General features: G+C 39.4%; 2 long non-coding RNA genes across 2 annotated transcripts in view; one reads left to right on the top strand and one right to left on the bottom strand.

Annotated features, from left to right (window-relative positions):
- Positions 1–15983, bottom strand: part of LOC110398056 — a 66886-nt gene that overhangs the window by 7192 nt on the left and 43711 nt on the right. The window contains exon 7 of the long non-coding RNA XR_002438164.1: positions 6360–6599. This is a non-coding gene — a long non-coding RNA (uncharacterized LOC110398056). The remainder of the gene's footprint in view (positions 1–6359; positions 6600–15983) is intronic.
- Positions 1–15983, top strand: part of LOC110398059 — a 134005-nt gene that overhangs the window by 102135 nt on the left and 15887 nt on the right. The window lies entirely within an intron of this gene.

Below are 15983 nucleotides of genomic sequence, written 5' to 3'. Positions count from 1 at the left end.
AGCTGTTTACACAGGCAACTTTCCATCTATCCCTCACGCTCCATATCCTACAGGGGTGTTTTCTCTAGTTCCCAAAATATTATTCCTCATTAATTAAATTCTAGTAAAAGAGCTATATATATCTTTGAGAACTGGAGGTTCTTAATCTCCTAACAGTCTCTTTATGGTTAGGGAAAAAAAAAGTCTGATATTTCCCATGCTGCAATTGCCTACTAATTTCTTGTTGATCTGATATGTTTGCCAGTGCTGCTCTATTCTCTGACTTGAGTTTGGACATGAAATCTTTGTAAGCAATCATTTTACAAGCAAAAACTGTACCTTTCCCCTTGAATGCTACTTCCAAGAACACTTCCTTTAATGAGAAGCCCTTCTACAATTGCACAGCTTGTGAGTCCTGCTCCCAGCCTGGCGCTGCCGACTGCAGCACCATTACACCGGGCATGAATGCGGTTCTCCTGATTGTTTCCAGTGGCAGGATGTCACATGCATATACCATGTCCCTGGCAACAGGGAGGCTGCCTTATGGCCACTTCAGAAGAAAGAAATAAAGTGAATCAGAATAAGCCATAGTCCCTGCGAAAATGAGAAAGAGAAAAAGAAAGAAAGAAAGGAACAGCCATGGAGTGGGGTCTGGGAACATCAGGCACTGGTTTGACAACAACGAGGCAATGAACTGAAATCCAGAAGAGTGCTTGTCTACTTTCCAGCTGCACCAATAGCCATTTCTTTGCTAATTACTGTCCCTTTTGTGGAGGTGGTGCCATTAGCAGTATCATGGCAGTGATGCCGCTGTATTCATGGCAGTCTCCAGGTGTGCATGAGGCAGAGCTATGCAGTGAGTGTGGTTAGGGACATGCTGTGGGATCAGCCACCAGGCGGGTTTCAGGAATGAGTCTAAATGCCTGGGTTTACTTTGAGTTGCTTGCAAACATCTTAACTTTTGATTTTGGCAAAAAAAATAGTGCTGCTTGTAGCTCTCTATAAGGCTTCACGTAAAAATCTTGCCAGTGGCTTATGGGGAGCAGCTTGGTTGTTTTCCCAGCTCTGAGATCTCTCCTGCTTGTGCTGCTCAGTCAGATGGAGAGTTTCACTGAACAAAGCCTGGTATAGGACTGTGTGAATTCCTCTCCAGCCCTTCAGGCTGTGGATATTCATCTCACTTTCTGCTGTCGGCAGATCTGTCTTTGAAGGGCATAACCAGAGGCTTGTTTAAAACACAACAGAACCCCTCTCCCCATGCTCTTGTCACTCCATCCTGCCTGCAGAGGAAGCTATCAGCAAACACTTGCAACACTTGATTGCAGGTGATTACAAGAAACAAGAAATATTTGGTTTCTTTGAATGTATTCTGTCTTGGTCCTTACCCACGGTGCCACTTCCACTTGGAAATGTTTTTCACTGCTGTTATTCAAAGCCAGCAGATTATAACAAAAAGGGCTGATTATGTAAAAATAAAGTGACATTGGGCTGTCAAAGCAAAATCTCCTTGCCACAAATCACAGCCTGGGCCCTGTGCCCACAGCTGGCTGGCAGAGCAGCAGGAATGCCTTTGTGGGGCCGGCGCGGGGACTCATGCTGCCCAGCAGCACATCACAGCAGGAACGCAGCTCCCACCCCTCTTGTCCCTGGGCTGGGTGCTGGGGCAGGTCAGCACCTTCACACTACCTTCACATGGCTTTTGTACATCACTCGCTTCTCAATCTGAAAAGACATGGGAGATAGATGAGGAGCACAGGTAGAATATCTACAGCATTACTGTAAACAATCTGGAGCAAAGCACTGCCCTTCAAAACATGTTTGATTTGTAATAGAAGCCATATTCCTCTGCAGTGCTGAAAAAACTGTAGCACAGCAAAAAACAAAGCTTTTGCTAAGAGTTCGAATTTTGTGCATTGGCTCTGTCTCATAGATCATGTTTTTATATATATATGTATACAAGAACATGATTAAGTGGTTTCTTTTTATTTACATGAATGTAAGTGTGCTGCTGATAGCCACAAGCTTCATTTTACACCATGTCAAAGGTAGCTGTCTTCAGTCCTTTGCCTTTTATCCCAGTTTAGGACTGACACTTCCACTGATAATTTCAGTAGAAATTATTATTTTAAAAAATGCCACAGAACCAGGGCAGGATTCAGCTCCCCTAACATTAACTTGGGTACTTGGCCTAAGCTGGTTGTTTTGCCTTTCTCTAGTGAACAGAAAGTAAAATGTTTCTCCCCTGTGCAAATGTTCCCTGCATATCATAGGGTGCTCTCCAGAAGTGCCCGTTTTTCTGCTTATTCCATTGGAGGGAAGTAGCTAATCCTTGATTCTTAATCATCTGAAGCTGGTTCATTATGAACCTAAATTACTATAGCATCTTAATCTGATGTTTTAATGAGTAATTTTCTTAAAATCCTTCCCCCAACATAGTATAAAACGGTTTAAAAATGTGTAAAACTATTCCCTATTGCAGGATTAGGTTTTAATTTTAATTTTGACATCATCAGTAACAAAAACTACAATTTTAGGAAGGCTGCTATTATTGTCAGCATAAAGTCAGCGGTCAATGTTCTGTTGAGGAGCTAGGGTTTTAAGGAGAGGTTATTTCTAGAATGAAGAAGTGGCTTTCGTAAATTAGGAACACACCCCAACTACAAATCAGAGATTTGAACTTCCAAAACGCTCCTTCTTGGGATTCAATCATCCGACGTCTTTTTCTCTACTCCATTTTTTTAAGAACTGGCAATTTCTGTACTAGCTGTGCTAGTTAAGGCTAGTGGTATCAGTAGGAATATGCCATAAGGAAAAAAAAAATGACTTTCACTTCAGAGAAGCCCTGCTATGAAAGGGATCTGGAGAGACCATCACCCTGGTATAAAGTAAATGACATGAAAAGAGCTGGGAAATGCAATTCAAAGCCAAGATACCCATACTCTTGGGCAAGGTGGGAGCTCTGGAAGGTTGCTGGTCATAGAAAACTGAGTTCATGGAAAAGGAAGTAAACCTGTTTTTGTTATAAAGAAAAATGATCTCTTAAAAAAATGGGGAGCGAATGAGTTTAGCTAAGCTGCAGAATAAATACTAGAATTTCCTCCTGGAAAATTCTAAGGAGAACAAAAAAAATTCCAAAATGATTTTGGCGCTGCTGTGTAGGCATTCACTGCAGAAGTTGGGTTCAGTGTACCTGTACTACCACTGAGAAGCACTTTGTTACTGCAGAAGGCTTCTCCTGACCTCTCAGCTGTCCGTCTGTGGTTTCCAGCTGGAAGGTAGTGCATGGCTGCACAAGAGCTTAGAGCTGGCTTGGACAGAGGCAAGCAAGTTCATCCAACCCACTTACACTGATAGTTTCGTGCCTGGTTGGGCTCCAGGAGCACTTCTGTGGGCATCCGCATCCTGTAGATTGCTCATATGGACGTGATCTCTCTTCTGTTGGCCAGTTCTATCTGCTTCTCTTCTTCAGAAAGTATCAGGCAACTGCTCTGAGATGTTGGAGACCCCATGCTATGGTTCTGTCTGGACTGCTTGCTCTTGCTTGTAAATTGTTGTGAATTACACAATCAGAAACTCATGCCTTCTGCAGTTAGGCAATTAAGTTTATATTTACATCTCATAATTGCAAACTGAGAAAAATGGGTTTGTTGTAAAGTGGAATGGGAATTGTCAGTATCTGAAAATCTTTTCTGAATCTCAGAATCTTTTCTGAAGCTGAATTATCTTTAGAAAGCACTTGTTCTTTGTAATTATGTGAAGAGCAAACTGCCTTTCCAAGCAAATGCCATGTGAGATTGAGGTTTGTGCTCTTTAATTGCCAGTAAGTAAATAAAGGGCACTAGGACATCTGATAGAGAAGACAAACCAGATTATGGTCGTCCACCCTGTGATTCACCAGGGCCAGAAGGAAATAAGGCCTGGGAGTTTAAGCTGAATAAGAAAATGAAAAGTATGTGGAGCTCATGGCAGATGCACCATGTTATAGTGAGGAAGCAGCATGCTGAGCTGGGTGAAGGAGCTGCCATCCAGACAGACCTGAGACCATAAATGTAGAAGTGCATTACAAAACCACTGCCAAGCGTGAGGTCAAAAAAGAAGTCCCACCCAATAGCTTGTAGGCCTGGAAATACCTGTTTTTCTGTGACCCCTGAAATTAGGTCTGACTGGTGACTTGTAAAATGCAGCAGCAGATCTAAAGCCTCCTATTCTTTGTTCCCAGAGTTGTTTGCTGAATACAGTAAATACTGGATTGATCCAAGTATGTACCCCTTCCCAATAGTGTGTGCCTGCTTTCCATGCCCAATTTCCTATAAAAAAAAATGATCCTTTCACTTCCAGCTTTCCCTAGCTCCTGCAAGGCTCACAGATCACTGTCAACTTGTTCCTGGCCAACACCAACCAATTTCCATTTTTCAAACTGAGATACAGCAGAGTCATTCAGTGAACATACCTGCCTTTCACCAGCCTGGTAACGTTTTCCTTGTAAACAGGTGGCATTGTGTGCATCCTCCTCAGAGTCTTGTATTACACACAGACATTACAGAGAAACGTGACGCTTGCTTTATATTTTCCCTACTTTGTCATCCATGGTATGACACTTTTACTAAAGCTGCTCCTTCGTCTATTTTAGTTATGAGTTGTGGGGTGAAGTTTGTTTAGAATCTTATCAGGAGCTTGGATGCACTTTCACTAGAACTGATGGATGCTCATGTCTCCCACTTCGCTGTGAAAGCTTCAGCTGTAAATCACAAATGTGGTATAGGACTCCTAAAACTGGGAGGGAGGATGTACACTACAGTAAAATTGCTCCTATTTGTTTCAACTTTTTTGTCACTGCCTTTTTTTCTATTAAGAAAAATTGATATTCTGTTATCTCTGTTCAGCACTAGATCTCAAGCCAAATCATTTCTCAAAAACAGTTTGCCATTTATGATCTGGCATGACCGTTGCCTAAGTAACCCCCAGCCCTGTTCCTCCCCTTCCCCATTCTCATGATGGATCCCATATGGGATGCCGCTGGCAGAACAAGCCTTAACACCGCAGGCAGCTGAATGGGCCTTCACAGCACTGGGAGGCTGCCCTGTGGTCAGCAGACCTGGGAGCTGTAAAGGATAGGGGATTGAATTGTTTTGCCTATACAAAGCCCTTATCAGTGATGTGTATCTTAGCTGTTACAACTTACAGTTGCAACTGTAACTCCTAGTTACTGAACAATAAGTGTTCTAACTTAACTGTCCTAACACAAACTGAATTTCCTAAACTCTTCCTTTTTAATGTTTTCCCTAATTTAAAAAAAAAAAAAAAGTCAGTGAAAGAAAAACAAAGAAATGACTGAAGATTTGACTGGGAAGCAGGCAGAATTTTAGGTAGAATATCTCCCTGGTTATATACTGATACCATAACAAGGTTTTCTCGATGTTTTTACCATGAAATAGCTTTGAAGAGAGCAATATGAAGTAAAACAGGAAGAAAGTGGAAGCTCAGACTCTGTCATGTGCAAAGGTATGCATACAACACAGGGCTCCAGGAGGGTTGTTTTCCCTTAAGGAATTTCCAATACATCTGTTGTTGGCAAAGCTGAAAGAAACAGGAAAGCTCAGACTACAATTTTGACTAGCATGTGTCTCAACACAAACTATTTCTAAGCAGATATGTGGTATTTGACTGTGAAATGAGCTGAGCTGCTGATATTCTTTTAAATTCAGAAAAATGTGAAATACACAAAGCCAAAGAAAGTACTGCTGACTTTAATATTGCTGACTTTAATATGTCAGCATAGATCAGCACAAATGATAGTACTCTTAGCACCTTTATTGTAAGAGAGAGGAGTTTTTTTGCTTCACATTCTGAAATTTTTGCGGAATTGAGACATGGGTTGGTAGGTGGCAGTTTGCTGCAGTTAGGTTTTACTGCATTGATTACTTAATGTTCTTGATGCTTTTTGTCTAAGGACAGAAGTTCAGGGGGGAGAAAACGAACAGTTTTTGAGATGGGCTGAAGAATTTTTACTTCACTGTGTTAGAGAAGAGGAGAAGCTCCATGGAGTTCCCTGGAATTACAATGACTTGACAGCAGTTAAAGTGCAGAGAAAATATGATGCATAGTGTTTCAACTCTTGAAATTAGGCAGTAACTGCAGGATTCCATTTAACAGGAAAGCTGCAACATTCTGTCTTTTCATACATACACATATCAAGCTTTTTGTGCCATGTTCATCCTGCTTTATTGTGGCTCTTGGTTAATCCCAAGGTGAGCATCTACAAGCCCCAGATCCCATCTCTCTGTGACACAAACTAGACCTACCAGAAAGCAGCTCAGCACAGCCAAATTGTGCCTCCACAGACATTTCTCTCTCTCACTAACAGTACAAAGAAATCCTACCTCAACCAGTTACATGCATGCTGCTGGATAGGATGGCTGCAGGGCTCAGTACGTGCAGGATGTAGTGCAGTGCAGTGGGTAGACCCTTGAGGCAGGGACCTGCTGAGCCTAGGAAGGTGAAAAGCAGTAGAACATAGCACCATGCAGATGTTACTTCTCTAGAGACTCCACTTCCATGTCCATGTCCATGATGCAGAGAACCAGACCAGACTTTTCCAACTCTAGTATGGCTGAGTCAACCTGTTGAAAAGAAAATATGCATGAATTTGCTTCTCGCAAACAGTCTCATGTTCATAGGAAACAATTTGTGATGTCTCTGGCTCTAGAGAAGTGCCAGGCACAATTAGTATTGTTTAACAGAGCATCTGGCTTGCCTCTGATGAACGAGAAAGGTCAGAGACTAGAGATCTATGTTGCAAGCTAATTGCTGAAATTATTTGTCTGGCTTGTGTTAGATGCTTGGTTCCTGCTATACAAGTTAGAAGTGCAGAGTGCCCTCAGTGCAATATTTTAAGTGCTTGTAGCACAAGAAACTATTCACTTGATCATCTCATTAGAGGCTTAGCTATTTACATCTGGGCAGGTTTTCGTCTTTGATCTCATAAGAAAAATGAATGGATGTTTAGGGCATGTTTATTTGCTTTAGTAAAGACCTGGATCCAAGCAAAACACACTTATATCTGAGAAATAACAATGAGAGGTTCTAAATGTATAAAATACCTTTTACCAGCTCTAGATACCAAAACAGAGATTTCCGTGGTTAAAGAATTCAAGAGTGCTGACTCCTGGTTTCCATTTGACTCCCATTACAAACCTAATTTCTATGCTACTAAACTAAACAATATACTTCTATCTGTGGACACATGAATTAGCTCTATGTTCATTGTCTGGTTTTATTTTTTTTTTTTACCCTTCTAGTCTTTCAAAAAACTGCAAGCAGTGTAGCCTCAAAATTTCATCAGCAGAGAAATCTCTGCTCCCGTCTATTGGTGAGCAAGAGAAGAATGCCCAAAAAACGAGTCCATCTTCTTCACTGTAAAAGATTTTTACTTGTATCTAACCATATCAGTTACAATTAAATGACTGACAAAGTCCTACCACTCTTCCTGGAGTCTTATGTTGGGAGGACTTCTCTGTAAGAGCTCTGGCAAAGGATTTTTCAAGTAGGTAATGATGGAGAAATATGATTGTGATGGAGCTGAACAGAAGGAAGTTTTTTCACTCAAACCATTGGTAATACTGGCAGAACTGAGATGTCTTCACTGAAAACTCCTTTACTGAGCCAGAAAACAAAAATTAAACCTTTAGATCAGGCTTTAGGAAGGGAATTTACAATACAGCAGTACTAATTGGTCTGCCTGAGCAGGATCCAGAGCTCTGGAACTGCAGTGTCCAAATACTGCTAAACTATAGGGAAATTTAGCAGATAGGGAAGGAAAAATGATTCTCAGATGGAATGCATGCCTACAGGAAATTCACAGCATCAACTGGCAGAAAAGTCAAGGGACAGCTGCCAAAGGAACTGAGTGAAGTAGATTATTTTATTTATTCTGAATTGTTTCCCTGAAGTTAATGATGTCTTTGCTTTGCCATTAATGAAGACCTCTTTGTTCAAAGTGTTTCATGCTTGCAAGCAATGAACTCCTGCCTGAAGGTGCTTGTAAAACATTGTGGGTTGGAAGTGAGACAATGCTGTATGCTAGTTTTGAAGGAGGAGACAGGGCCTCATCGCTAGCAGGAGCTCTAGCTGGATATCCAGCAGTTATATGTGATGGCAACATCCCAACTAGATGGAGCAGAAAACAGTCAAAAGAAAGTAAATTACTGGATTCATATGGAAGGGATGAATTTCTGAGCTCATCAGCTTCTTCACTTGAATTTTCTCAGCATCTTAATCTTAAATGAAGCCTCACTGCTTTTGTTAGACACAACATTCAGTTCTTGCCATACTCTCATCGGTGGTCATTGCTATTCTGAGATCATTAGGAAGAAGTGCAAGCATGGTAAAGAATGTAAAAGAGCTTTGTAGGGAAAAGATGCTGCTGAATAAATCAATACCAGGATGAATACAATTCTGAGACAGAATATTATTCAGTGGAATGGTTTATCACCAAAACGTGGCATGCTGCATTTGAACTAAGATTTTCTAAAGAAAAGTGCATCTGCAGACAGCTGACTGATGAGTTCACATTATAAAAGCCTGTTCAGGAGTTCATCCACTGAAAGGGCATTTATGGGCTTTACTTTCTCACGGTCCTCCTCTGGAAAAAGAGTTACTCTGCTTGTAGGAGTTGCACAGCCCATGCATATCCTCCCATTGTTTCAAGTTAAGAGAACATCAGCTGTTTTTTCTATTGTGAACAGGGGCAACGACAGAGGGCTAATTGGTTCTGTTTGGTTAAACGTCTGTTTTATGAGGCCAGACTGTTGCATGCACCCATGCTGGACAATGGGACAACAGTCTGTATCTGTGATCCCAGTTAGACAACGAACATTTAGGTCTCTTCTGAGGGATTTAGTAAAAAAAAAATCCTTGTTTCCCTTTCCCCACAATTAAAAAAAAAAGATAATTAGGCAATTCATAGTGGATAATGTTAATCCATGGTTTAGAAGGAATTTCTGTCTGACAAAAACTCCTTTGCATCTTTTGTACAAACTGAGTTTACTGGAAGCTTGCTATCAGTCTGAGGAAGAAAGCTTACAACAGAAATTTTTAGGGGTGTGAGGTATTTGTTAATTTGTCAATGTTAGATACAGGGAAGGATACATAAAGGCCATTGCTAGCAAATCAAAATTGCAGTCTTGCTAAAGAAAATTCATATATCTCTACCACTTGATGACATTGTTGTGTCCAAACACCTTGCTGTTTTAATGAAGAAAATTAAAGTAGCCTAGTGGCTGTTACTGTCTGTACAAAAACTTATTCAGAGTAATACTGCCCATGGGAAGGTGGTTCAGGTCACCTCTGAGCACCTGTATCTGAGGTGGATGATTCTGAGGATTAAGTCTTGCTCTAACGAAAAGCCCCAGAAAGAATAACGTAAGTTTTTCAGAAGAGTGAAAACAGATAATAATTTACCAATATGCTGCCATGAGACAATGTTATTGGTTAATAGAAATTTTTGTTTAGCTTGGAAGGGAGGAGATCGGCAGTCTACACAGCTGGGTGTTTGAAGACAGTGATTTTTCATTTCTGCAGATCTAGGTCACTGGAAGAATATGTGTTTTTTTGTTTTGTTTTGTTTTGCAGGGGTAAAATTTAAAAAACTTGGAAGAATGTTAGAAAACAAAGGACAAGGTTGGAGGATTATTTTACATAACACATTTCATAAAGGCCCTTTTGTGGGAAGGAACTTAGTGCATCATGGCTCATTATGCAAAGTTCTTCTAATATATCCTGTTGTTGTTTTTTTCTCCTGTGCAGTATACAAATCTGCTCATTTATTCACCAGAGACTTCACAATATTTGTCATGTAGTTTATCACTTCTGTTCACAAATGCTTTTATCTCCTGTGGAAACGAAATAAACCTTAAAATCAGCTGAATATGTTCATTGATAAATATATTGTTTTTACCAGGTTCTTTCAATTCCTTGAGCCATGCTGTGCATAACATTTAAGTTGTTGCCAGGTATTTGGTTAAATACAAAATGAATTGGAGGTATTGAGAGAAGATGGTTATTTAAGTCTACTAACAGCTGACTCTGGAAATAATAACTACATAAGTACACCAAATGGCTTCATCTTACTGAATTTGATGTGTAGCTATTTGAAGAAAAATTGCATAGCAGTTGTACACAAATACAGTACAATGTGAAACACCACTACTTTCTACAAACGCAGGACCCTTCTCTTTGCAAACTTGCATATGAGGTCAAGCATATATTTCTGCTGATTAACTGTAAGGACTTCCCTGGCCTTACCATTTTTGAAAGGGAAAAGAGGATAGCTGGCAACTGCTCACCAAATCATCTAAAAGCCATGCATCCATAATGTGTGCAACCAGAGGTGCTAAATATCTTCCTTCATAGAGAATCTGGGGGGAATCTGGGGAATCTTGTGAGAAGATTATGAAGTACAAAGTAAGTATTAAAAAGTTCATCAGCAGTATGGAGGATAGAGTTGATGACAGTAGGTAGAGGGAGGCAGAGAAGAGCTTGATTTTTATTTTAATTTGTAACTTGAATTTACACCAAATCTAGTTCTAGAAGAGTAGCAGTATTGTTTGAAAGACACTATTTCCTCAAAGATCTCTGTCTTGCTCTCTTCATAAATAACCTCTGTAAAGGCTTAAAAACATCAGATGGAAGAAAAAAAGTCTGATTTAGAATCAGCTTAAAAACTAACCATACCGCTGCTGAAGTTTAATGTCTTTGGAGAAGAGAGTGCTTGCAGTAATTAGTACAATTGCTGAGACGACTGTTTCAGAGATTCCCAAAATATATTTAAAAATATTAAAGAGGAAACAAGAATCAGCATTTCAAAAGTGTGTGAATAGGATTTTATTAGGCATTCTAAATGCAGTGGAAACAGAGTTAGGTGAAGCCTAAATCACACCTAAATCCTACCACAAGAATCTGAAAATGGTGCTTGCAGCTAGTTATAACAAGTTGTTAATGGGGATCTTTGACTTACTTAAAGAATTTATCCATACAACCACTGTATCACATAACAATTTAAACAGTAGCTCACTCCAGACACTGCTGTTTTGAAAAAAAGGAAGAGTGAATCAAACTGCTACATATCACATCAATGTGGTAAAAGATAACTTTATCCATCAGAGAGAGGATGGCTTAGCAAAGGAAAACCACTGATGCTTACTGGATTTAAGTCAATATGTCCAGCTACCTAAAAGGCACCAGAGAGATGAGGGAAGGCAGCCATCCCAGCAGCTGGGTGATCTATATAAAAAGACAGAATGCAGTTCCAAGCCTGGAGGCCTCTTGTGTAATTGCACAAGTTACAGAATATGAAAAACATCCTAAAAAGAATGCCTCAAAATCCACAGAAGATTGCTACATCTCACTTTCCATTTGGGAAAGGCAGAGACTGCAACAAAATAGAACTTCTTGGTGGACTATGAATAGATAATTTTTTTTTTTTTTTTGCCAGATTATAGCCTCTAAAATTACTCATCTGGTCCAAAGTAGTTAGGCTCCAGGTAGTCTAAATTGGAGATTTTCCATAAAAATTTGTCATGCTACCCCTTTAGATCATAGCAGAATTTGAAGTTTTGCCCATTTACAGACCATGTTGACAGAATTAGTGCAATATTTAGAAATGTATTGGAAAAAAAATATTTTTTTCCACTGTTGCAGAAGTTTCAAACAGAAATTGTATTGCTTAGCAAATGTCACATTAACCACTAGCACACTCTAATAGGTTCCTCACTGAAAGTCAGCCTAATTAGGTCTGGATGTCTAATTTGAAAAATGGTTCCCACGGGTGGCTTACAGATGGCTGATGGCTTTGACCCAACTTCATTCATTACATATACATGAAAGCTAGTGTAAATAAACTATTCCAAATAGAGATGGCATGCCTTGTTGATGACTGTCCTGGTATTGATGAACTTCAAGTCACATAGCCTTGAACCAGCAGCTGACAAATTCAGCAAGGCTAGTTTCAATTTAGCAGTGTTAGCTGTCATACTGTCCCCACAGAATGGGAATCACCATGATTTGCATAGAACTTACGTCAAAAATTTGCTGCATGGCATGGGGCAAGCTCCAGATGAAGTGACACTTAGTCCCTTCACAGGTAGTTTAAATCTCAGGGTACTCCATTTGGCTGCAGTGACACTGGGTAATCTACATCTAACCATTACCACTTGTGACGTTGTCATAACTGTAACAGAGCTGTGAGGCTCCTTTTGAAGAAAATTGTGATCTGATTATTCCTATGGGTGGTTCCAATAACTTTTTAGAATGTTTTATTTAGCCATGGGAGAAACAGGAGGAAGTTTTCCTGAATTTCTCCTATTCTCAGCTTGTTTTTTATTTGAATTTCAAATATTTTTGCTTTCCTGTTTCAAGTCAAAATATCTGGACTAATAAAGATAATTAGAAAAAAAAGTGTTTTTATCTAACTTCTTGTGGTAAAAGTTAATATTTTCAGAAAACAGCATGAATTTTACAAATGAAGTTGAAATGGCCAAATTTGAGCACAACTCTTCTTCGTGTCTACTTGTTGCCAATGGAGTCAACCCAGTAATAACTAGAAGGAGGAAAATTAAATCCAGCAGAAAAAACAGATGTGCCTTTTGTCCTGTATTATGCCTGTGGCTTAATACACAGCTACATTGTGCACTTAACCAAAAAGCAATGAAAGCATTGCAAGAAGTACCATGAATGAATCAGCATTACCCCCTGAAGATCAGCTTTGTTACTGGAATCTTTCTGGTGAAAATACTTTTTATTTCTCATATTCAGCTTTGTTACCAGTGGTCCACATCCAGAAGTTCCCAGTTTGTTGGTATTGAAGTAAATAGCTACCAAAGGGTCATGAGCAAGATCACAGTTAAAACCTGACATTTCAGAAGTGCATATGCACCACATAGAAGGTAAACTCAGAGGATGTTGGCACAGCAGTAGCAACTCAGACTCCTTGTCTTAACCATGGATTTTAAAGTTAAGAATTGTCTAGCCTGTAAAAAGCATGAAGGCATAAGGTGAAAACAAGAAAAATGGTTGCAATGCAAAGAAAACAGCAGTGAACTATGTGTATGTCCTAGAACATTTTACTATGAAAAATTCTGACACTGCAAAATATTATGCATTCTTGAGACACCTATGTTTCTGCTGTCTCTCCAAGGTCTCAGGACCTTGTCACTTTTGGAAGTTGAAAGGCAGTCCCCTGAAGGCAAGGTAATGCATTAAAACTGCTGCAAGATTGCTTTGTCCAGGAATTCCAGCTTACGTGCTAGAAAGGTGCGTTATAAGACTGAGTCTGGTAATCAGTACATTGATCTCGTTCTAATCTTCCCTTTTTCTACTTGCTTTAGACCAGACCTGACCTGAAATTCCTTGTTCAAATTTTCCTGTTGTCATTTGGACATAGGTGTTGTAATGAAATGTCATTAACTAAAGAATAATTCAGTCAGTAGACAGTCAGGAATGATAAATTATCAAATATGCTCAAAGATTTTCTATTGCTTAGGTTTTGATATTTAACTTACTGCATATGTTTTGAGGAAGTAGCCTGCAATACCTAACTCATATTTTTACCAATGTGTTTGTGGAAAATAGCTGAGTAAGATTGGAAGAAAGTAGTAAGTTTCGGAAGGGTAGAATAATCTTTTAGTGACAACTGCACAATTTGAAAAAAATCGATCATTTTTAAGGAAGAGTCTAATTTTGGAAATAAATAAGCAAATCAACCCCAAAAATCCCAAACAACTTTAGCAAAGCCTGTCATCTTGGGATGACTGTGTAACTAATGAACACACATGGAAGGCATAACCTTTCTCCCTGCCTCCACCTGAAAGATCTTGAATATATCTCCAATGATGTTATGTACTATGAATACATCCAGCAACACAGATTCAAGATGTGTTCCTGCATGTAAGTGATCTCCAAATACATAAATGCACTGTTTTCTATTGCATCCTTCATTAGCCAGTCATGAGTTCTTGGGTTCCTTCTGTGACTCTGGAAACATTGAGTTTCTGTTCTGGATTTAAACACCTTTTTTCTACAGAGATTTCACTGGGTGATGATCCATCCTGGTGTTACCAGAGAACAGCAAACAGAAGGAATAAGTTTACTTTTTCTGGAAGCAACTGGATAATCTCCATTATTGGCAAAAAAGAAAACTGAACACTAAAAATTACATTCAAAAAGTTCATTGTGAAGATGGAGTGCTGTAGGAAGTAGCAAGCTTATCAAAGATCTCTGTGTTGCCTATAGTATCAAGTGTTATGTTCACAGAGAAACCAGACAAACAAATAGGCAAGATATGTCAATATAGTCTAGACTGAAAAGGATCCCTGAGAAATTAATGTCCAAATCTTTAATGTATCACATTTCATGTATTTTAGCTACACTAGTGCAGCTTTTTACATCTCTACTCTAAGAAATCTGTAGTTAAAACATGTTGAACAGAAGGAAATAAAAGGAATTACTGTGTTCATTTTTTAAAATCTAACTGCATGCTTTCCCAAATGCAAATCGAAGCCCCATTCAGCAGAATATTTACATGTGCACCCGTGTCACTCAGACTGTACTCACTGTTCATCTAAGGCTTTAAACTAGGTGCTGAAATGCTCCACTGTATCAGAGTCACAAATTAGACTTCATTTTTTTAAGATGGAGGATGAAGATCTAGCTGTTCCTCTTGGAATCAGTAGGATTTTGTAAGAAAGGAGATGTGGGAAGCTTTGTTCCTCTCTCCTTATGGGTGATGCCAGACACACCACCAGACCCGATGGGTCAAAAGTACTCAGGACAGTGAGGTGTGATTTGGCAGGCAGCTTCCATCACTATTTCAAGCATTCTGAGATCATTGGCTTTGTACGCATACATTGAAAAGACGTGCATTAAAATGTCATGCATGGAATTAAAGAGATATGAAGGAAATTTCATGTTGCAAGAGAGGCTTTCTTTTTTTTCCTTAATTCTTTTAAGGAAAACAGAAACAAAACCACTTCAACTGAATGGGATAGAACACAGGTATTACAGATAGTTTTGGATTGTTTGCATGCTGTGTACATTTGTGGACATTCTTCATGTTGTACAAGTATAGCTGCCATTGCATGTGTATCAAAAGAAAAAGGGAAAAAGCACAACCTCTGAAAAGATCATTAGTTTTTCATTCCTGCAAATGGGGTTATTTCTTGAATTTTTTTCCCTTTCCTGGAGAAGCATGTCAGATTGTTCTAGGAGGGATGCCTTACCTGGGACTCTCTCTCCTTACATGCAAGACACTCGCCAGGGGAGAGTATCCTTTTGTCACAGTGTAGGCAGATGATTCTCAAACTGCAGAGACTTTGTACCACAATGAAACACATCATATTGAAGAAATACATATCGTGCCTTAATGTTTTTGCATTGGAACACAGAATCTCTATTGAACAGCAGTGGTAACATTATTTAAAACTCTGTGCAAGGGAAAACACTCCTAAATGCCTTGAATGTTGGCTTGTCAAGGACTTGACATTCATGATATTGCCCCAGTCCTATTCTTGCTGGTATTTTTGAGTCTTTTCCATAACTAGTGTATTGCTGAAAGATGAATGTGAGATGAAAAGAAATAAAATAGCACAGTAAATAGGATCCCGCCACCTCTGACAGCCCAGTGCACTTTTTGTGTTTATATTTGCAGTCTGTCATTTCACAAGTAGTCGTAGCTCTTTAGCTTTACGCTTTAGCTTACTCCTGTGTCACTTCCATACCCCGTTACCTCCTACCTCACTGTTCTCTCTGAGCTGTGCCATTTGTATCAAAGTATTGTGGAAACAATAGCCAGAACTAACCAGCCTGCCTGAAAGCATGACAAGTGATAGTTTTCTGACAGCAAAACACTGTTTTAAATATAGTGCTTTGCATCCATTACAGTTGTGCATTTAAGGAGAGGAAGAAGTCTTATAAGACTTGTTATTGCCGTTCTTGCAAATCAAAAGCAGTGT

This window comes from Numida meleagris, chromosome 4 (assembly GCF_002078875.1).
Source record: "Numida meleagris isolate 19003 breed g44 Domestic line chromosome 4, NumMel1.0, whole genome shotgun sequence".
NCBI lineage: Eukaryota > Metazoa > Chordata > Aves > Galliformes > Numididae > Numida > Numida meleagris.
The sequence above is the reverse complement of the archived record's forward strand: the minus strand, read 5'-3'. Positions and strand labels throughout refer to the sequence as shown.